This window comes from Lates calcarifer, linkage group LG18 (genome assembly GCF_001640805.2).
Source record: "Lates calcarifer isolate ASB-BC8 linkage group LG18, TLL_Latcal_v3, whole genome shotgun sequence".
Classification (NCBI taxonomy): Eukaryota; Metazoa; Chordata; class Actinopteri; family Centropomidae; genus Lates; species Lates calcarifer.
The window spans coordinates 16,596,179-16,619,179 of NC_066850.1; positions in this window are offsets into that span (position 1 = coordinate 16,596,179).

Here is a 23,001-nt window from a genome sequence, read left to right on the forward strand (position 1 = left end):
GAGTCTGACAATAAAGATGAACTACACAGTTATCAGGGAACAAGTGGCGTCAAACTTAGCCAGACAACAGTACGCCAAATAACACGTGCGCCTTTGTCACAGCGGCAGCATGTGTGGGCTGTTTTTGTCTTGACAGATGATCACAGGTGACAAAGACGATTCCTTCGTTTCACCCTCATCTCCTCACAGACTGTACCTATTGTACTGTATCTGCACCCAGGGGTCACAGCAGACGATGATTACCTGCACTGACTACAGCAGGGACAGTTATAACAGCGGGTCATTTGTTAAGTGGCAGACAGCGGAACGATGGGAGGATAAGAGACAAACCAGGCGAGAACTCCATCCTGCCTGGTGACAGAGGAGCGACACGGGACATTTTGTCCATTTATAAACAATGGACTACAGACATATAGTTTGTTGTTAGACTGTTGCTATGCTGTTGTGTGTGTGTCCAGTACCCAACCCTTGGGGAGTTTATAGCTCTAAAACACCATCATAATGCAAGTGGAGGGCTCTATTAAAAGAATGTCAGTGTGACATAACCTGCTTTTATTAACAGACTGTAAGAGAGTGTATTCCAGGGTCAGATGACTACAGTAGTCACGGGTATATATCGGCTCCAGCTCCAATGGAAACATGACACCCAGGTGAACGTGAAAACTTTTGCCCCTTTTTCCTGAACGACAACCAGTATCAATATTAGTAATCATGGAGGCAATGAAGACTTGTCCCGTGTTGTAGCCTCTTTACCATTTCAGCCACCAATCCCATCCATCTGCATTCAGGCAGTGCTCGAACATTGTTCAGCTGGTGCTGAGTTTGAAGTAGTACTTATGATAGCATTTTGGGGCAACATGGGGGTGCAGTGGTTAGGACTTTTACTGCCCAGTAAGAAGATCCTGGGTTTGAACCCACGGTTCACCCGAGACTTTTCTCTGTGGAGTGGGCTCTCTCCAGGTTCTCCAGCTTCCTCCCACAGTCCAGAGACATGCAGGTTAATCAGTGACTCTAAATTGCCTGTAGGTGTGAATGAGAGTGTGAGTGATTGTGTGTCTCTATGTATTAAATTGTCAGTATATCTAATCTCACTGCACAGCTGCTGTTGCTAACTACTTTTGTTCATTTTATCATGAAGTCATAATATAACAGCAATTTTATCTGCATCACACCACCTAATGACTGCTGGTCAACATAGTAGCCTATGTGAGCCGTGATCATGTTTCACATTAGATCCGACATCTAACAACAGTGACTGAAAAATGTGAGTGAAATGCAAATAAAAATGAGTTCAACTACGTCATGAATCAGCTGCAGCACAGTCGAGGTAACCACAGAGAACAGGACAGGCCAGAATGACACCCTCCCCCCTTTCTCTCTTGTTTTTTTGTTGTCACTATCTGTGTCTCATCTGTACAATCAAGAAAAACTAGTTTTGTTGTAAGCAGTATGCGTCAATACAAAGTCAGTAACAACATTAAATGGAGCATTGTAAATTAATTTTCTTTGAGCAGAATAGCAGCCGCAACAGAGCCAGGACATGACACAGACGCTTGCTGTGGACGTTGCCTGTGAAGCAGTTTCATCAGTCTGGAATTCTTCTGGCCCTGTATGGGCTAAAGGCAGCCTCAGAGGCTTTACCACCATAACAAGAATGAAAACACAACACACAAGAGGTTTTCTGTGAATATTTTTGTATACATTCCTATAGGAGAGCAAAGTGCAATGAAAATGTACAAGGAGAATTTGAATCAGTAGCATATTTATCAACAAATAGTCTTACATAACCATATTTGTGCCAAGAGTTTCCCATATACTGTACATTAATGCCCAGAATTTACTGGATACTGTTTATCAAAATGTATTTATTCATTATTTATAGCTTTTAAGTGCAAAAAAACATATAACACGATAAAATCACAATAAAGCCCAACTGATGTTTAATTGTGTAAACAAGTTCATATTACAAAAAAGTCAGATGAAACAACTATATGACAAAAATGACAACAAAATGATTTAATATGCAGAGCTGGTGAGAACAATAATATCACTAAGAGTTGATAGGTGTGTGTTTCCATTCCCTGCATTTCACCGACAGAAAAATAATGTCTCTACCTGACAACCCAGTGTACTGAGTGTGAGTAGAGAACGGTATGCTCTCTCCTTAATGCCAGGGCTAATTTACCAAACCACAGCCGCAGTTTTGGTGTGAGCGTTCAGTCTCGGCTTCGAGTAAAACCAGTATTTGACTTGGACATGTTTTGGTGTTCCCTCTCTGCACTTAATCCTCCCCAGTGTTACAAAAACCAACTGTGGAGTGAGTCATAAGGTAAGGGAGGATAAAAACACCGATGTTGCAGAAAAGCTCTGGGTTCACCTTTTGACCTTAAGTGTTGCAGATGTATTTTCCTGCACAAACATGTAGTGGTGTTTAAGAAGTGGTGGTGAAAGTTAGTGTCATTTGGCAGGGTGGATCAGCAGGCAGAGCATCTCCATGTGAGGACACTATGTCTCAGTGGGATTACATCTCACTAGTTACATAACTCAATGATGGAAATTAAAGTGATCAAAACTTGAGGCTGAATAGAATTAGTCCAAACTGAGCAGACTGAGAAGTTAGCTGCATGCTAAGTGGCATTAAAAGTGCTGTGGCTGTTAACTCTGTCACGCCCTTCTCTCACACACTCAGTATCTTCTACGTATTCACAGCTCACACAGGGTTGCTGACATCTTTGAAAGCTGAAGTACATTCTATTATATCAAACTCTATTTTGATGAGTCTCAGTTTCTACTGAGGCTCACCGATGGCAGGGTCAGAATCTGGCATTAACACCATGAATCCAACCTACCTTGTGTCAATAATCTAGGCTGGTGGTGTAATGGGGCGGGGAATGTTTTCTTGACACACTTTACTGGGCCCTTTAATACCAATCAGTTATTGTTTGAATGGCACAGCCTATCTGAGTATCGTTTCTTGCCATGCGCCTCCCTTTATGGCCACAATTGACCAATTTTCTTAAGGCTGCTTCCAGATAATCTGCCATGTGACAAAGTCGTCTCCAACTGGCTTTAGGAACATGACAATGAGTTCAGTGTTCTTCAATAGCCTTCCCACTCACCACATCTAAATCTGCAGAAATTTTGTGTTGCAATCACGCCAACATTGACCTGAATATCAAAATCTGATCTTCTTCATCTGAAGAATTTAGGCCATTTTCAGAGCAAAGGGAGGCCCAACCAAGTGTTCCTAATAAAGTCAGTGTATGTTGACATTGCTGCCAAAGATCTCAGTATATTAGCATTTCTAGTGCACAGGAGGCTGATCACTGCACACACAAGTAAGAAGTATCTATTTGATGTTTTTAGCTTCAGCATTTTACTGTCACTCCATTTATACTGAGTCACTTCATGTGATCTTTGGCAGGTCAGATAGCTGTCTAATCTCCAAAAAAGTTAACTGTAAATTCATCCAAGAGGCATTTAAGACAGATTCATATCCATTTGTTCAAACTATCTAAGGTGTTTCAGGCACGTTCAGTTTAGAACATGTTACAGAGAAAGCCAAGAAAGTTATAGTCACTGCTTGTTTACTTGGCACCAGTTTTGCTACTTCTCTTTTTTACTAAAGCCAGCCCTTTCCCTCTGTTTCCAGTCTTTATCCTAAGCCAGGCTAAACATGTTTTGACTCCAGTTAAGTGTTCCTAACTTGATGTTCATGTTCATACACTCACTGTGCTCCTTGATTAACAGAGCCCTGTAGCTGCTGCTTCTCCGATTTCAGCAGTTAACTTCACTGGGGGTCGGAGAGGCGACCTCATCGCAGACTGGCGAGGGTAAAGTAATCCCAGAGCCACCACTGAGCTCCTTGATACTCTGAGCCAGTCAGACAGGAAGTGTTTTAATCAAGGCTTCCTGTGCTGCCTTGTTTTGTCTGGGGGAGCGAGGGGGAGAGGAGAGAGTAATGCTTCCAGCAGCTGCTGCAAGAGGCTCAGTGTCTTGGCTGGACGAGAAAATTTCAGCGACTTGTGCTGGAAACAGAAGTTGAGGAGGACAAACTTCTCTTTCATTTCTTAACAAATGATTGAGATTTGTTCAAATTGCAGAAACCTTTCCAACTCTGACTCCCCTTTCTTACTGTAATGGAATCATTTTGAAACGTCTAATGAAACTCGTAGTTCCAGTTTCCACCTATCCATCCATGATCTATATTACTTGACCTCCAGGGTCATGAGGGGCGGACCTGGATGTCTTTGGACTGTGTTCAGGAGTACCTGAACCATGCTGCCCCAAATTTCTGTTATGAAGCAATACATTGTGTCCTGACTGACATAGCCTACATAGCATTATCAGCTCCCCTTGGCTTTACTGAGTTTTACAGCGAGTCTCAGCTCATTGTTTAGCTACAGCCCACAACTTCACTGTTCTGGTTCACTCTCATCAGCATAGCTTTGGTCACAGTTTTGGTCTGCTCAGCTCCCAACAACAGACACGGTTAGAGGTACTGGATGTGTAAATAAGCGACTGCTTGCTTACAAGGGGTTCACAGTGTTTTTCCTCTGCAACTAAGTGGCCATAACATCAGGTGGGATATGGTGAATATGTCTGAGACTTGTTGATTATGTTCACCATGAGGCTGAAATTTTTTTGGGGGGGGTTATGAAATGTCTTGGCAATCCCATCCAATAGTTGTGATGCAACATAGTTACATACTAAAGGTCAGTGCGGTTTTACTTCACTTCCACAAGAAAATCTACAGGTTGTGGTGACTCAGTTGAAATGACCTGATTTCAGTCCATGAAAAAAATGATGGACACGTGCTGAATCTTGACACATGGTGATAAGGGTTAACAAAATCTGACAATGTGGGTTTTAACTTCCGTATTTTGACTATCACATGTCCCTCTGGACCCTCATTGTTTTTCATTTGGTTTGTATAGAGTTCTGTCCTCAACATCCTACCACACTTTAACAAGCCCATTATCAGTGATAAATATCTCGACTCATGCGGCGAGACAAACCGAACAATAGACATACTGTGTTTTTGACTGAGACGTGAACAGGCACATTTAGCTCCATAAACCGGTTTTCTGACACATGACACTCTGTTTCCTCATAACATTACAGGGACGGTTAAGGTATGCAGAGGACCATTGCTTTTATGTATAGTTTTCAGATGTGGTAACTATTCATCCATGAAATCCAGCTGCTTAATATTTGTTATAGACTCTACTGTAACTCATGTACTGTATGTCTATACAGCTTTCACTTTTAAACCATAACTACCCTTACTATACAGTAGACCAAAGATGTTTGTCACAATTGAAAGTATAAGTGACACAAAATCACTCAAAGAGCAGTTACTGTCATTGTTTCACCCCACCCACCCTGCAGTAGTCACAGGCCCAAGTTATGTGGTGCGGTCTCAGTAGCTGTTTCTTTTCTTTGTCTTCACAATCATTGTCTGAGTAGGGTGATACTAAGGTTTCAAAGAGATCACATCACACTGGGATGTGCAGGCGTGTATTCAGTTCACTGACAGATCGAGCTATGACACACACATAGTGGTTGCCATATTTTTACCCTGTCAGCTCCACCCTGCTGTATGTTTATCTAGGAGTAGATTTAATTAATTTTTTAAAGATTGTGTACAAAAGTTGATCATTCCTGTTTATCAGCTTTGAACTGCTGTATGTGCAACACCACTTGCTTTCTTGTCCTATTCATTAGGCTTTTTATGCTTTTACTTTTTTACATACTGAGATAGACACAAGAAAGATCATAAATACCGTATATCCCTGTTGACTTTGTTGATCTCCTGACTTTTCTTCTTATGCATGAGCTTGACATTTTTGTTTTTTAATTAAGTGACTCAACAAAAGTTGGATTGATTTCCTTGAAATTCGACAGAAATATCCACAGTGCCCAGACAATGAATGCAAGTAACTTTAGTGATCCCATTACATTTCCTCAAGCATCACCACATGGTTTTTAGTACAAACATTAATGAAACACAGAGAATCAACCCTAATGATTTTAATTGTTCAGTTCTATGACAATCTATGACAATCCACCTGATGGTGGTGCATTCTGTTGAATGCTGATCTCAGCAGTTATCTTCAGCATTTGTCCCTTTCCTAAAACACACAGATCATCACTGTACAGTGTGATGGACAGTCTAGCTTTGATTTAGTGTGAGGACACAGACATTTGAGGACTATTAGTATTTGGCCCAGGACCAAGACTGTTCTGTTCTCTGTGAGTAAAGAAGCTGAAACACTCTGAGAGGTGTTTATCTTATGTGGTGATATGGAGGCTGTGACCTGTTAATGTCTCATTCTCTCTCTGTCTCTCAGTCTTGTTATGTCTTCATGTCTTTCACATCACTGTGAATCACAGCTTAAATCCACAATTAATCCTTCCTCTGTTCTCACTCAGGGGAGGTTTAGCTCACATCATATTCATATGACAGATGAGCACTGTGAGCATGATTTTTGACACTGTAAGCAAATGACCTTTGGAGGGATCTAATATAATTAGGATTGTGTGTGTGTGTGTGTGTGTGTGTGATGGGTGATGTAGCTTTTGTTTTTCTTGTAAACTGTAGCTGTTGATGATGACGTACATATTTGTTACACGTGGGAACTTTCCATCAGTTGGAATAAGGGTTGTGATTTTATGTTTATATGCTAGCAGCTGATGACCTTCTGGTTTCTTAGAAAAGTTCCCACAGCATCACCAGTCACATTCCCAGAAATCAGCAGAGTAAAAATATCAGACCACCATAACTCTGTTGACACAGCACTGACAGCGTAGGTACTGTCCACGTGTCATCTGTTTCTAATGTTGTATTTACACTATAACCATATATAAAAACAAACCCCAGTTGAAATCTTCTTAATGCCAGTTTGATGCTCCCTTTTACTATTACAGCTAGTGTTCGGACATAAATTTAGTTAAATTGTGAAATGAAACTCAATCTGTGGCATCCTTGGTGCACCAGCCCTTGCTGACTTATTTCTTAGCAGATGGCATGGTTACAGTCTTTGCCGTATCACAAGGCTAGCTTCAAAGGCACTGTTGACCTGTTCTAATTGGACTGAAGTAGTGCATATACAGCATCCATGTCAGTCTGCTCTGCTTTAGCGCTACAGACTCACTCTGCTCTGAAACACAGTTGTCATTGTGCATGCTAGCTGTTTGAACAGAGTCATACTCACTGCATATTGTAGCCTGTGCTCTCCAGTGCCAAGCAGAAACTGGATTCATCAAATCTGAAGTGTAAAGATAATAAAGTGCAGTTTCATGGGGGATTATGTGTGAAGAAATTTCTTGGCCACATTTGCAATAGGTGTAACCATAACTGGTGTACTTGTTGGGCAAGTCACACTTGCACATAACACATTTATTTGTATAAAAAGATGCAGATTATGTATATAAAAATAACATTCCTGCTACAGTATGGCCCTCACTGTCGTGATAAATACAGAAGGTGGGGAAATTAAACTTCTGCTAGCAATTTAAAGCTACATGCAAACTGTGCACCAATGGATGAGTTAACCAGCCCTTCTCTTTTTGAAATAATAAGCATACACTTTATGAATGCAGTGTTGTAACAGCAGAACAATTGATGAGATATTAGGTAAGTCTTACACAACATTAAGGGCATGATAACACCATATCTTTTTCGGGTTGGTAACAGGTTGGCTGTCACAACCTGTTGAGGACTGACACAATATCCTTACCACCAACATATCAGCAACCTTATCAACCCAACAATAGACCTATAGTCTCCCTTCTTATCCTGACAGGTAAGGTTTGGCATTGCTGCAGGACTGAACCAACTTGCTCCCACTGTGGGGCTGTGGCACATCAGTCTCTTAGTCTCTTAGCACTGAAGATTAGCTTATAGAGGCCTACTACTGCAACTTGCCTACAGCATGTAGCAGATCAGCTGCACTGAGTAATCATTGTTCCATTGTTGTTTTTTTAATGTTCAAGTGCCCTCTCGGCTGCAAGACGAACCACCGCTTGAACAGCCATTGGTTGTTGTGCCGCCTGTCATTTTTGGCTTGACTGAGAGCACACCCAATTTTTGTTCATTGAACTTTAAGTGTTAAGTGCCATTTTGTGTGTGTTAAATGATCAGCTTTGACACATTTAAGTAAGTTTGCAACAACTAGAAACCACAGCAGTGCAAGGTAAGGACACCTGACCCTTCACCTGCTGGACAAGAAGCTCAGCTGTCTGTCCAGCACTGGCTTTGCTGGGTCAGGTTGTCTTGCTTGTGAGCAGATATCCTGGCACCTAAAGGATGCGCTTGGCCCCTCCCACAGTCACTGGGCAACTACAGCATGCTGTCTGTAGCATGTGTACAATTTAATGAACTACAACTTCCAGGTAATGGGGGGACAGAAGGAGTTGGAGGTTGGTGGGGTCAATGACCTAAAATGATCTTTACAACGTCCTAATTATGAGGGGAAAATGTTGTAGCTATACATGTAGTCTATATGGATTTTCTGTATTTAATCTTGATATGGCACACTTATTGATGAGAACATTTCAAACTGGCACTTCATGTCAGAAGGATTGCCGACCTCTCATCTAGAATATCACTGAAAGAGATTGTTGCATTAACATCATTTAAAGAAGGAGGAGACACTGACCTTCTGCAGTGGCCTCAATAGACCAGAATGCAACACAACCACATAACACTGTGAGGTAAACGGTATGATTCCTAACATTCTCTTCCCCCACTCAGTAACTCTGTAACCAATAGCTGAATGGCACAAGAGTTGCAGAGTTTTTTGTTGTTGTTTCATGTTCCGTGACTCTCAGCTGGAGCCCCTCTACTGCTTGGATTGGCATGAAATTCTCTGAATTACATCATCATTCAGACACCACGGCTAAAAACCTGCTACATGCTTAGCTAATGGCACATGAAAGCAAAGGATGGCAGTGTTGAGGGAACTGAAGACACAATCTGTGGCTTCAGTCATTTATAAAAATCTGGGGGTGAATTCAGCAACTATGGCAACATGTTTTGTTCTTAACTGTGATGATTAAGTGTTCATGCCTTTGCTCCATGGCAACAGTGGCCTGAAGATCATGGGTATTGTAGTATTGTAGTCTATTAGAGGCATCTGGTGCGCCAAAACTACAGACAACATATGATTTCTTAGAAATAAAGTTGCATTATCATTATCTTTACATTATCTAGAACAGTCTTATCTTCCTATGTTCACTAATAATAAAGATATCATTTAAAAAAACAAAACACTCGTAATGGAAATGTAGAATGGGGAGAATCTCTTCCTGAACCAGAGGCCCTTCCCAAGTTTACTGTATGTTCTTGGGGACTTTCAAAGCATTCTGGGAAATGTAGAAGACAGCTGAAATCACATGTTGCTTTTTTTTTTTTTTTTACCTCAGCCAAATAATATTCATACAGTTCTTTTAATGCATACATTGAAAATACACAGTATATCATACAGGTGGATTGAATGTACCCACAAATTCTGGATATTTGAAAGTGAGTGAGACATTTTACAGATAATCTTGCTCACATTCACTTTATTAAACAAACCAAAACTCCACATCACATTTGTATAATGTACATCTGTGAGAGTTTTCCTTCACCCCTCTCCCCAAACCTAAATCATGGAAACGCTGCCAGTTTTCCTCCCATGCTGCAACTGAGAGGAAATGAACAATGACTACCTTATAATAGTTAAAGATAATAACACCCATCAGCCATGACTTCATCTAATGAACATTTAATGAAAAACAACACAGCAGTCTGCAGGCAGAGAAATGACAATCTTAACCTTACATTGCTGTTTTCCTCTTTCTGTTTTATGACAATCCTCCAGGCTCCCATGAAAACAGTTTGCCCTCACTGCACGTTTTATTAATGAGTCCATGCTGTTGTTTTGGGTTAGACGGGAGGTCACTGTCATTAACGTGATGAGGAACTCTTTGATTTTTGCCAAGTTGGCTCAATTACATCAGATATACTGACCAAGTACCTGCATTATGTCATCCCAGTAATTGCTTGTGACATTCTGGAACTGAGAGGATGGATTTTGAGATGTAGAGATTGTGTATCTGTTTCAGCTACTTATTTGGATATGCACTGTGCAAGTATTCCATATAAATACAACACGGAAAATGTTGTTAATATTGCCGTACCAGGACTTCTATGTAACAAAATACTGCACATGTTCATCAGTTCATTGATTGAGGTATGGAAAACTGTGACAAGAAAAAAGAAAATAAGAGAGAGTAAAACTGTGAGTCAGAATGAACTTATGTTCATTTTGAATGCTGCAGGAGTTTCTCACAGCTTGCGTGATATAAATTGGTTTGTATAAGTCCTCACATGACCCACAGAGACACAATGGTGACATTTATGGGAAATAGGCCAGATTAAAATATATAAAAAATTTCTTTTAAGTCACAGATGAGCTGTATATTGTCATTATGATTTTGACATTTGCACATGCTAGGATTGGAAGCAAATTCTTAAACTCAAGTAGCACTATTATGTTTATTGCTTTGCCTCAACTCAGTGCTGTTCACCAACAGTTTAACCTAAAATAAATCACATGACAGTTCAAAGAGTAAATTGAAAACAACAGATGATCAGTCTTTGTCTGCTAGACTTTGGAACAATCCTCCTGATGAGCTTGTGTCATTCTGGATTCTATCAGTTGTCAATTATTTCTTAACCTCAATTATCAGTACAGTAATAGCAGTCCAAGAAGGCTTAACCTCCAACATGACCACAAATTAACACCTCTGTGACACGTACATTGGATCGTATTGCACAGGCTTTATTGCATGCTGAGAAACTGACTGGGAAATGTGCAGCATTTGAAGTGTGGGATGTATTTTATAACAGTTTGAGAGGATTATTGTAGGAATTCATCCATTAATCATTCATTTCAAGTCTGGAATTTCCTCCAGTTCTTCATCCTACCAGCCCCTTTAGACACCACAGGATGCCTCACTTCCTTTCAGAGCTAATCTCTTGCTTTTTATCTTCCTTGTGGTGCTTACCTTGTCACCTGCTCTGTCACTTCAGAGAAGCAGAAAAGTAGGTGAGCGTACTGGTAGACAAAGGAAACATTGTTGAAGCCTGTCCCACAAACATCTAGCAACACAAAAAGAGGCTCGCTGGCTGACATCAAGAGAGCCTCAAATCTAAGATGCAACATGATACAGGTGTGGAGGTATAGTCAGTGCTCCTTGGTGAGTTTACCTCACACAGGCTTTGAAGTTCTCTGTGATGTCAACCTGTAGAGGAAGCAAAAAAGCATGCAGTAATCACTGGCTGATAACCTGCAGCAATATAACTCATTGTAAGGATGGAAAAAACAACCTGTATTGTCCTGAGACCAATGTGATTTTAAGTAAATGGTTTATTTACATTTACTCTATTTACAGTTCTCTACACCATAAATATGTCAGCTGAACCTTTCCTAACTTTATTAGGCTGCGTTGGCTTTACCTTTGGGCTGGAAAATCAAATACTCACCAAATCCATTTCTGAATAAATTTGAGAGTGTTCAGAAATAGGCCATGCAGCTGGAGAATCATGCTTCATGTTATATCTCATTATCAGGTTTCCTACATTTACAAACTATGCAAAAGTAATTAGTTACAATAACTATAGATTTAAAAAAAAAAAAACCTGTGAGAAAGCCAAATAAGACAGGCTCTCATCCATTCACATTCATCTGCTGCACATGGCTTAACAGTTGGGTTTCTGACTGGGATCTGTATATTGAGGGCTTTAAAAAATCCAGAAGGCCACCACCAGTAAGCAGAAAAAAATGTCAGAAAAGTTTCCACCCAGTCTGTTGTTTAACATTTTAAAGAACTAGAAAGGACTGTAGAGAGACATTAAGATACTGTTCAGATTAAGTGACTGATGTATTTCAGCTCTTGTTAGACCTTGTTAGATGAATGGAGGACTCTGTCTGTTTGTCTGTATTTCGATTTTCTCGACACCTACTCATCCCGTCCACTTTAAACGTTGCAGGTGTGTTTTGGATGAGCGATACTCAAAAAAGCTTCCAAAACAGAACAGAACTACACTACGAAGGTTCAGCATTCAGACAATTTAAGAAAGGCACTTTCTACACCGTCACTGTTGGAGCAGAGCAGGCAAACAATGATGCAATAAAAATGATGCAAACTTATTTGTTTTGAACTCTGTACCTCCATTTACATCATTGACTCAGATGGATTATCAGTGTTCTCACTGAGTCGTAGTTTGTTGTTGGAGTGTTTCATTTATTTGATGGTTTAGTTCCCTCTGACAAAAGGACAGAAAGGTGTGGTTAACGAATTGCTCCTTGAGGAAAAAGAAGTATCATGGATTGAAGTTCAGTAAAATATCAACATACCATATATGCAACAGTCAGTAAGTAGAAAACAACAGCAACCTACGTCATATAAGGTTATATAATGCAGGTTAAATGCAGTCATACCTGAGTAATGTACAGGTCCTGCAGACATCCTTGTTTTCAGAATCTAACAGTCACTATAATCATATTTGTATGAAAAGCCTTTTAGAAATCTGATATCTTTGCTTGTGGCTGAGCTTTTTGATGTGGCACCACCTTCATTCTAAGCATGACCTATTGTTTTAGAGGTTGCATAACTGTTTTGTTGGCAGATACTTGTTTATGTGTTTTGTTCAGTGGTGTCTCTGTCACTGTGATGAGAGACAGCTTTGCTTGATTCTATCACCACAGGCAAAGAGGTGTGTTTGTTGGCACGGACCTGCCTCTGCCGTGTTGGTGGCGGTGGGGGCCATTTGAAGATGTTCTTCACTGTCAAATAGAGTGAGGGAGTGAAGGTGTGAGTAATTCAGACTCGGGGTGAGTAATGCCTTGAACAATATGGCGTGTTCCCTGAGGTGGTGGAGCAGGTCCAGGTGGCTTATAGGAGTCTCACACGCAACAGACTGGAGGAAAGCCCTTGACTCACATGAGGTCAGACTGATGCAGTCAGGTGTTAGCTCACTGACATGTGGGGTGGCTGAACTGCAAGAGCTGCTGTCTGAAGTGAGACTCTTATTCATCAGTTATTCCCAGATAAGCTGAAATCAGATTTGACTCTGTCAATAAGATATCTGATTAAAGTCTGCTCCTGGTAGACTGAGCCATTTACTCAACATTCCATCTTAATAAACACACTGCTTATGAGTCAGTTCCATATTTGTTGTCCTATGTAACTAGACACCAAATCTCTCAAAGGATGTTTTAACATCACAAGTCTGATACACAGTTAAAAACTTTACCAAATCCTGTCTTCCTGGTCATCTGTTTCTGGTCCTTAACAGACAAGGGAATCACTGTACATTTGCCTAAAGGTTTGCTCAAATTTTAATTGCAATTCTCTGGTAAAAATGTAATTACATCAGAAACTAAATAAACAGAATGTTGCAAGCTAACTATTGCAGTATAGTAGGCTGAGCACCCAAAACACATGAGTCAAAACACCAACAAGGCCGAGACAAGCCCGAGTCAAAACACACACAAGACAAACAGAGGTCAAAACTCTCCGCAAACCGAGATAAGTCAGAGTCAAGACGTCAAAGGCCAAGTCAACACACACATTAAGACAAGTCTGACTCAAAACAGCCAACTCCAAGTCAACAAACAAGACTGAGATAAGTCCAAGTCAAATCACTCGCGTCATAGACAAAAGATACACAAGGCTGAGGCAGGTCAGAGATAAGAGAAAAGAGCCTCAAGAAAGAGGTCAGACAATGAGGAGAAACCAGAGAGGGGTAGTAGCTCAAGTAATAAAGCAGCTAGAAGACATCAGCTAGAGAAAAAGGTGCATTCAGTGCACGCAAACTGAAAGCAAGCTGACCTGCACAGTCTGCAATGTGCGTTTAGATCTGCTTGTTTACACTTAGGTTTTTGTGTATTTCATGTTTCTCATCATCTCCTTGACAAATGGTTGAAAATATGTGAAGTGGATCAATTTAACCGGACAAAATGATTGTGTTTAACGTAAATGTGTCCACTCAGGCAAATGAAACACACCATGGGTGTGACTGATGCAGAAAGTTCATAGAGCAGAGACCTCCTCTCCTCTGAACCACACACACAACCTCTGACCAACATTACTGATGCTCTTTGTTTAGTTCTCCTCCACACCAGTGAACCACCACCCAAACCCACAGTTAATCAGACAGACACAAACACACAAATTAACACGGAGTCACACACACTCATACATGTGACAACAGCAGGAGAAGCAGCCACATGTTTTCATGGGGCCAGTAGGTCACAGTCCGGATGCTGAGATCAGTGTGGTTACTGACAGAGGCGGTTATCTAAATTCTGAAATTCCTTTCTGAGGAAGAATTACATGCATGCAATGCATATATTTGAATAATAAACACCTTTACTTTGTTAAAACTGCAAGAAAGCAATAAAATATACTTAATACAACAGTTTTACCTCAGGCAACATGACTTCCTGCTCACCATAAAAACAGAAAAACTGGAAATGCCTAGTACCTGCACACCTACCTGTCTTTCTCATATTTCCAGTAAAACTCCAACCCTCACCTCATGACCTCTGACCTTGAGCCTGTGGATCTTTGCAGCTGCAGCCAGGAAGCCACATTCCACACCCTGAGGCCTAATGCCAAGGTGTTATGAAACCAAACTTTCTGCATCTTTGTCAGTCTCAGACTGAGTGTATGTGCAGAAGTGACTTAGCTGCAGATAAGTGATGTCCCACTGTACTCAGTGTATGTTCCTTTTAATTTAGTTTAGCTGTAGTCATACTGTGGATCAAAGCAGCCTCTCCATACTGAAATAAAAAGAGGGAAAATAGAGTCAATACACAGCTGTAAATAGGTTTCGGGGTTATATAAATTCTGGTTATGAAACGTAATAACTACCAGTTTGTGCTTTTCTTCACTCCACGCCCTGGGGAGTGAATTATATACTAGTGGATGTCATTCCTTGGTGGCTTGGCAGAATGGCATGGGACAATACTTCATCAAATAAATCACAACTGACTGCTCTCTGACACAGGAGGCAGGCTTGTGTGACAAAATGTAAAGGCGTCAATTTCCAGTGAGTGCTTTCACAAGCAACTGAATGACAGATGGTATTTTACATCTGCATGTCAGGCATTTGGCCAGAGCTCGTGGCAGGATTCCCACGCTCTTTGAAAGGTCTCAAATATACGGCAGCAAAGTGTGCGTCTGAGGAAAATATGAGACTTGAAGGGATTTTAAAAATAAAAATATTAGATTTTATTCAAATGCAGCGCACAGATTCATCAGCTCTCTTGGTCTGCCACAGCATCAATCCTTTTTAGTCAGGCAGAAAGAAGCCTTCACTGGGCCCTTTGGTTCGTGGTTACTAAGACCTGATTCAGGTCTGACTGTCATTAGGTCCCTTTTAGATTAGGTCCCTTTTTTGAAATTGTATTTATGTTGGGTTTTGGTGGTTTTCTTTAGGTCAGGCCCAACATTTTGGAAAGATGTTTATCAAGCAGTTTTTCATCAATGTAACCATTCATGGTTACCTGTAACCAGGTAACAATTCTAACTTTCTACAGTGTCTGTGCACAGAAACAACCATATGGTTAAACGTAGGAAAAGATTGTGCATGTGGCCAATGAACTATGGTTTCTGAATTATCCTGATCCCAGCACAAAGGTGGCTGAATTTCAGGAACAAAATGTAATAAAACTGGTGGTACGTACTGCAGACATTTATTTATATTTAGCACTCCTTGCACAACCTTCGACAGTATCATCTCCTGCTAAACTGGTGGTGGTAATGGACAATAGCTACCATGTCAGTGGCTCTCTGTAAGTCCTCTGAGACAGGCTAAGATAAAATTGCTGTGTAATTGGTCTTTTGTTTGTTTTTATTTCTTTATTGTGGCTCAGATGAGGAGAATTTAAAGTTTTATTGTGCTGCTTCCTGTCCCTTCAAGTAATAACACTTTAAGTGACACCATGCAAACTATTCTACCTGTTGTTCTATACAGAGCTGGCAGCTTACATTGTGATATTTAGTCCCATTTAGAGCACTGGTAATCCGGAGTTGTAGTTTGCATCTGGATCAGGGTAATCCAATCTGATGTTGCCTTTAAAAACCAGCAAGTAAAATGGATTACCTGATCCTGGACAGCAAAACATGGGCTTTCCAAGTCCAGATCATTCTGATCTATATTGAAGTTTTTGAGCATGGGGGCCCAGGGGGGGTACTCAGATACAGATCTGTGTGGTTTTGAGAGAGGCATCAATCATGTGTAGTAAGATGTAAGTGCTTCTTGCCAAGACAGTGTTTTAATACTGAGATACACATATGTAACATGCTCAGCATTCTCAGAGGCCTTATAAGATATAATAAAAGGTGTGTTCTCATCGTGATGCTATGAGTAGAGGGGTAGGTCCTGCCAAGATGTTGCAGCATGCTGCCTCTGCAACCTGTCATTACTTTTTCAATAAAGTTTGTTCAGGTCATCTGATTATTTAATACAGTTACATAACCTTAAAGAGAACTGTAGTGTGAATAGATGATAAATAAATAAATAAATAAGATTATCACATAGATCAGTGATTGCACTGTTTGTTATTTAGAATTTACATAAATCATTTTAAACTTAAATCATTGTCATTCATTTTGAACTCACACCCTCACAGTTCAGTTAGGAAATACACCTGTTTACTTGCTTTGTGAAATCCATTCCACGCTCATGTATGTGCGTTAAATACAGAGAGTTTTTTATGCTAAGCGAAGTTTATCAGAATCCTCGACCACTGCAAAATGGCACCACACAGAAGCTAATGCACGTCTCTCTGAGTCTTTTCTGGCTCATTTCCTCCAAGCTGTCAGACTGTATGTAAGAGTTTCTTAACCGTAACCATGATCTGAGAATGCTGCTTTAATTCCCACCAGGCCCATGAAGGAGTATTTATGGAAATCATACTGTAACAGGGACAGCCAGAAAACTGCCCGAGTAACTATGTATCTCACATGGAAAATTACCTGTGGCTCCTGATGAAGACATGGAAAATTGCAGGACCATTTATGGGTTGTGGTGCAGTGGAGAAAGGGGGTCTACTAAGTAAAATACTGTGATGCAGTCTGTGATAATTCCAGATTCTCAGGTTTCCTCTGGCTCAGCCAGCTTTGTTTTCAAAGCTAATCTTTTTTTTTCTTTCTTTCTTTCTTTCTTTTTTTTTTTTTTTGGTTTTTTTTTTTTGGAACATTTGACGGCTTGGACAGGGACGAGAACACCAAACAATCTGGTGAAGGATTTTAAAACAAAGCGCTCACCCGGGCAGCATTCATACCTGACAGAGTGAGTCAGTCTGGTGAGGCAAGCAAAGAGGCTGCCAAACTGCTATTTTAGACTTTAGCCTAATCTGTTAGTGAATGTATGATATGTGGAGCAGATTCTTGTCTGATAGCTCTTGTGACAAAGGTAAAAGCTAAATAAAAGCACAGGCATTAATCTTAAATATAATCTGCGTGCACTCTCACTCAAAGTAATATGGAAAAATGCATCTTACCCTGTTTGATAACCATCATTAACTTATTATACCACTCTTGGCAGGCCGTGTGCCCTTAAAATACATGTGCTGTCTGCTGCACTTTACCTCAGCCAATGTCAGCACATAGAGAGCGATTACTCACTCCCATAGACTCACAGCATAGAAACACAAGGAAGGTTTGGCATTGCTGACATCCTGGTAAAAAGAAAAATACCATTAGCTCAGAATGAGAGGTCACTGTCTCATATCTCCAAAGCCCTGGGCTCCCTTCAAGAGGAAATGAAAGAAAGCTTGAATGTCCCCCTAACACAAAAAGCAATATCTTGTAGGATAAATACCGATTCACTGAACATCACACACACACTTGTTGATATTTGTTTCATATTTTCTTTCCGGTAGAACACTAGCTTATAGAGATGTCTTGAGCCGATCCTAAGGATTGGCATTGGGGGAAAATAAGGGCATATCTTAATATCAGATAAAATAAAATCCAATCCTTATTGTATGTTCAATCCTGCTGTGTTCTGTCCACCTCGGCCTGCTAGTGTTGAAACTGCCCTCCTTTAAGACAGTGCAGCATCCCATTGCATAAGGCAGTGAGAGTTAGTGTGTCTGAATATGAAATATTATCTGGACACAGTAGTGGGTAACTCAGAGTTCAGACACTAGGGTTGGAAAAATACACAGGTTCACTGTAGAAAAAATTCAGCTAGCAGCTTCTCATTTACAGGTGTTGGAGATTTACTGACTTTTCCAGCTTTTTTTAAAGCAACAAATCTAGCAACTTTTTGGATAATCTTAGCTACTTCCCCTGGAAAAGAGTTTCCAGTATTTCTCCTCAGCTAATATAGATGTGAATGAAGTAAATATTGTTGCAAAATGATGTGATGTTGTCAGACAACGTGACTGTTATAGAGTGGTGCGGGGATGACATATCTCTATAGGCCACCTCTGAAGTTAGTTAAGACTAACATGTAGTCTTAATGGGCTGTGTTTCAGCCGCTACTTCACATGGGAAAAAAGAAGGACTTTCACCTCTGGAACTCTGCATTTGTGGCCTGATAGCACAGCCCCGTCGACCTGATTAGCAGTCATTTTATTGTACATCATAAGACTGTGGTTCATGAGATAAAGCGTGTTAAAAGCAGACTTTGGGTTATGCAAGTTTAAAACAAGTTCTTGCTGTAACAGACAGAACTTGGTTGCAAACCACCACTTTCAGTCCTGCTTTTGTTTTGTGTAAAACATCCCTGCAGGAAAACATTTCCATCATCCTTTTAGAATAGATGAATGTTTTAGTGAGCCATTAATTGTCGTTTTTTTTTTTTTTTTTTCTTTCCCACCCTCACATGTCATCCCCTGAGGCAGAGACAAAGTGATATTTATCTGAGGGAGAAGAAACATTGAGCTGACAGCTCCTCTCAGAAGCATGAAAGCGATGACTGAACATGCTGCTGGTCTGTCAGGAGGAGCAGCGGAGAGCGTATTTTGACATAAACATGTAGTCCAGCAGTTGATGGCGAGGTGCTGTGAACCTGTTTGACCTGCAGTCTTTTTGAGGTTGCCTCCAAGTGCCACTTTGCTGGTCAGATTTACTTATTGTGTTATTGGCCGTGGGTGTGGATTTGGTAAACTGATCTTGGAGTCTCATATCTCGGGAGTTTCCAGTGCCTTCAAGCATCTAACCAAGCAGTAATAAAAGAGATGTTGTTGCATTTAAGTGACACACAAGCATTAGAGGAAACAGACAGGCTAAAGCTTTGCATGTCTGCATGTTAATCTGACGGACAGTCTCTCTGTTATCTCCACTCTGTGTGGGGCTGTGTTGGCCTTTTCACCATGCACCAGTCATGTTAATTCATCGCCCACACGGTCCACCAACACTGAGGGGCCTTCAACAAGCTGCAGTGTCCTGTTGTGTTCCATAAAATATGCTGCACATATCATCTACACATCTTTCTCCCTGTTGTTTAACCAGACCATTTTTGGTCCTTGTTGACCTTTTTGTCAGCAGTTTCCCTCACTGACAAGGCCAGGGGTTTCTGGAAGGTTTAGACTGGCCGTCGTCCCAGCTAAATTAACCCCTGAATATCTTTTCAATAATCAAGATTTCCATCACAAGGCAGTAGTTCGCGAGTACTCTCCAACTCCTCAGCACAGGATGAAGCTGGTTTAATATTTATATGAATTTGAGAAAAGTGTATGAGAAAGTGTATTTTGGGAATACGATTATTTTCTTTCTCGCAGAGAGATTTCACTCTCATTTCTGTATATTAAATATGAAGCTAGCCAGCAGCATTAGCTTAGCTTAGCTTAGCATAAAGACCAGAAATAGCTGGCAGCTAGCCTAGCTCTGTCCCAAAGTAAAAAAAAAAAAAAACTGCCCACAGCAGTCAAAACTTCACTGCAACCTGTATCTGTAACTTCTGTCTGAGGCATCGATCTTCTCATCTCTGGTGAGAAAAAAAGTGTATTTTTGTAAAATGTGGAACTGTACCTTTAATCAACAACACATTTTGAAAATGTAAAAGTAATTTGGCTGTTTGGTGCTGGGTATTGAACAGTGGGTTTATCAGCGTTTTGAAAACAGCAGCCCTCTGCCAACTGGAAGTGAGTCTGATGAGAACCACGACAGTGAACCAGAATACTGAAGCTGTGGTCATAAAACCAGAACAGTAACCGAGAGATGTTAAAATGCTCTGCACAGCTGTGGGGAACCATAGAGCTGAGTTTATCTCTTTGTTGTCTGTTATTTGACCAGATGTTGATAAAGAGATGTTGATTACTGCAGCTTTAATTATCAGGGATGGTGCTTTAAAATGGTTGAAAACCCAGAGCTTTTGCTCCAGAATAGTCAGAGGTGAATCCTGCCGTCTCAGCTCCTTGTCACATTGGCTAATGTCTTGTGTTAGGTGTCACTTCTACATTGCACTTACAGTAATTGAGAAACTGGGTGTTTGAGTCAGACCAGTCTTGGAAGTTTCTGCTTCCCTCAGTTTATCTGATCCTTCCTCTTTTGACAGCTGAAGCTGAAAGCAGTTAGTAGCCATCAGGAAGTGCTGGTGGAATTTGTGTGGTGGAGGGAGCGGAGTGTCAGAGGATGTGACAGTGACATATCACTGTCAGAAGGCTTATCTGTCTGTGTCTATCAATATCCTGGCCCATAGTTCTTTCAGTGTTACATAAACTGCACCATCTCCAAAAGAGCTTTTTCATTATGTAGCTGCAGCTGGTGTGTAGCATCATAAAATCAGCATCAGTCGCTTTATTAGCTTTGATTCAGCAGAGGCCTCCAACCTCTGACACTCAAATAAGCAACCAAATCATTTATGTTGATTAAAGGCTAACAAAATTAATGGTAGGTCTGATTTAACTGAGTTAAACTTATAAAATGGTGCAATTACTTTGTATTACTTGGATCTTATTTTATTTTTATTTGACATTTTATCCTGTATAAACAGCAGTAGGCAGCTGAGACAGAAAGGAGAGACATTCTGTCTCCACTGTCAAGGTTTACATTTTCCCTTCCTACCTGCATATGGCAACGATATTAAGTTGAGTTTAAGGTTAGGAAAGGATTGTGGCTTCTGCTTAAATTACACATTATATGTTTATACTATGACATTGGCATTGAACATTGCCATTAGATTGTGAGGTGTGGAATTGTTCTGGATGGATGTAGTTTACAGTGGATATACTCTGATCAGCCACAACATTAAAACCACTTGCATAATATAGTGTAGGTCCCCCTTGTGTCACTAAAACAGCTCTGACCCATCAGGGCATGGAAACAGGACCTCTGAGGGTGTCCTGTGGTGTCTGGCACTGGGATATTGGCAGTGGATCCTTTTGGTCCTGTGGGTTGCAGGGTGGGGCCTCCAACATTTGGCTTGTTCTGGTGCATCCCACAGATGTTCAATCAGATTTGGATCTGGGGGATTTGGAGGCCAGGTCAACACCTTGGGCTCTTTGTCGTGTTCCTTGAGCCATTCCTGAGCAGTTTCTGTGGTGTGGTGGGAGCGCTGTCCTGCTGGGAGAGGCCCCTGCTGTCAGGGAGTGTGTTTGCCATTGGGAGGGGTGCTTGGTTTACAGCAATGTTAAATTGGGTGACATGGATCAAAGTAACATCCAGATAAATGTGAGGCCCCAAGGTTTCCCTGCAGAACTTTGCATTGTAAAGAGATTCATGTTATTCACTTCACCTGTCAGTGGTTTCATGTTGTGGCTGATCTGTGTACATTTTCACCACTTGACTACCAGAAGGAACCAACTTTGACTTACTTTTGAAGTTTTGGCCTTTCAATAATAATAACATTGTCTTAAAAAATTACAAAAAAGAAGTTTAATAAAGAGAAACAGAAGTCAGGAGAGAGAAAAGACTGGATTTGAAGAAACACCCAATCCCACATCCATCTATTTACACACCAACTTTTGGTTCAGCTTCTATATATACTGTAGCTTTGGGCACACTTTTCTGATGCAGTGAGGGATTATAACAGCCATTTAGGGCGGCTCACTTTCAGTCTTCAACTAATCCATCTAAACCTGTTCATTGCCCTGTTGGACTCTGTTTTTAGCAGCACATGTTTTTTGCATTTTGAGATGTCAGCCTAACTTTGATAGCTTTGAGAGATTATTATCAACATTTCAGGTGCACTCACTTTTGGTTTCACCTCCAAGTGGTTGAAATAATCAGGCTTAGCTGCTGGTTTGTTCACATCCTGTCTGATTGTGTGACTGCATGTGATTGTTGACTTTACTACGACTCTCCTGAAAAGCACTCTGGCGCAATGTTAAAGGCACTGAAAAGGATATATGTCTGCAAGCTAATGTCTGCAAAAAGAACACTCATAACTGCCATTAAATGACATGCAGTACAGTGACTTCAGTTCTAAAGAGAGGGTTTTAACACATTTTCTCAGATTCTCACACCAGCTGCTGTCTGACGTTTGTCACAAGCAGCACCACTTTGCTGCTCAGGAACTTAACAACATCCATTTAATGTTGGTACAAGTTCAACTTCCATTAAAGTAAATGGGTGACTCTGTGGAGAGCATGAGCAAATGTTTGGGGAATGCTCTCAGTTTCTTAGAGACAGATGTAAAGACATAATATACTTAATAAAACTGCAAGCAGCATCTGGGCTCTGCCAGGCAGACAAGTAAAGGAAGAAAAGCTGCCTCTCTGTTACAAATACTTCATGTGTTTCATTTAAACAGCTCACAGTGATGGACGAGGAGAAGCTGTCTCTGTGTTTTCTCTCTGCTGATCACTTTATCCATCTTGCATAATCACCAAACTACAGAGTATGGTGTGTGCAGCATTTACAGCCTTAAATTCTTTAAACTCAGTCTGTTTGTTGAAACATTTAACAAGCTCTTATCAACTATTCATCAGGTATTCACTGGAAATCACTGACCTGATAAAGAGAGGTGTTTCCTCCCATAAAAAC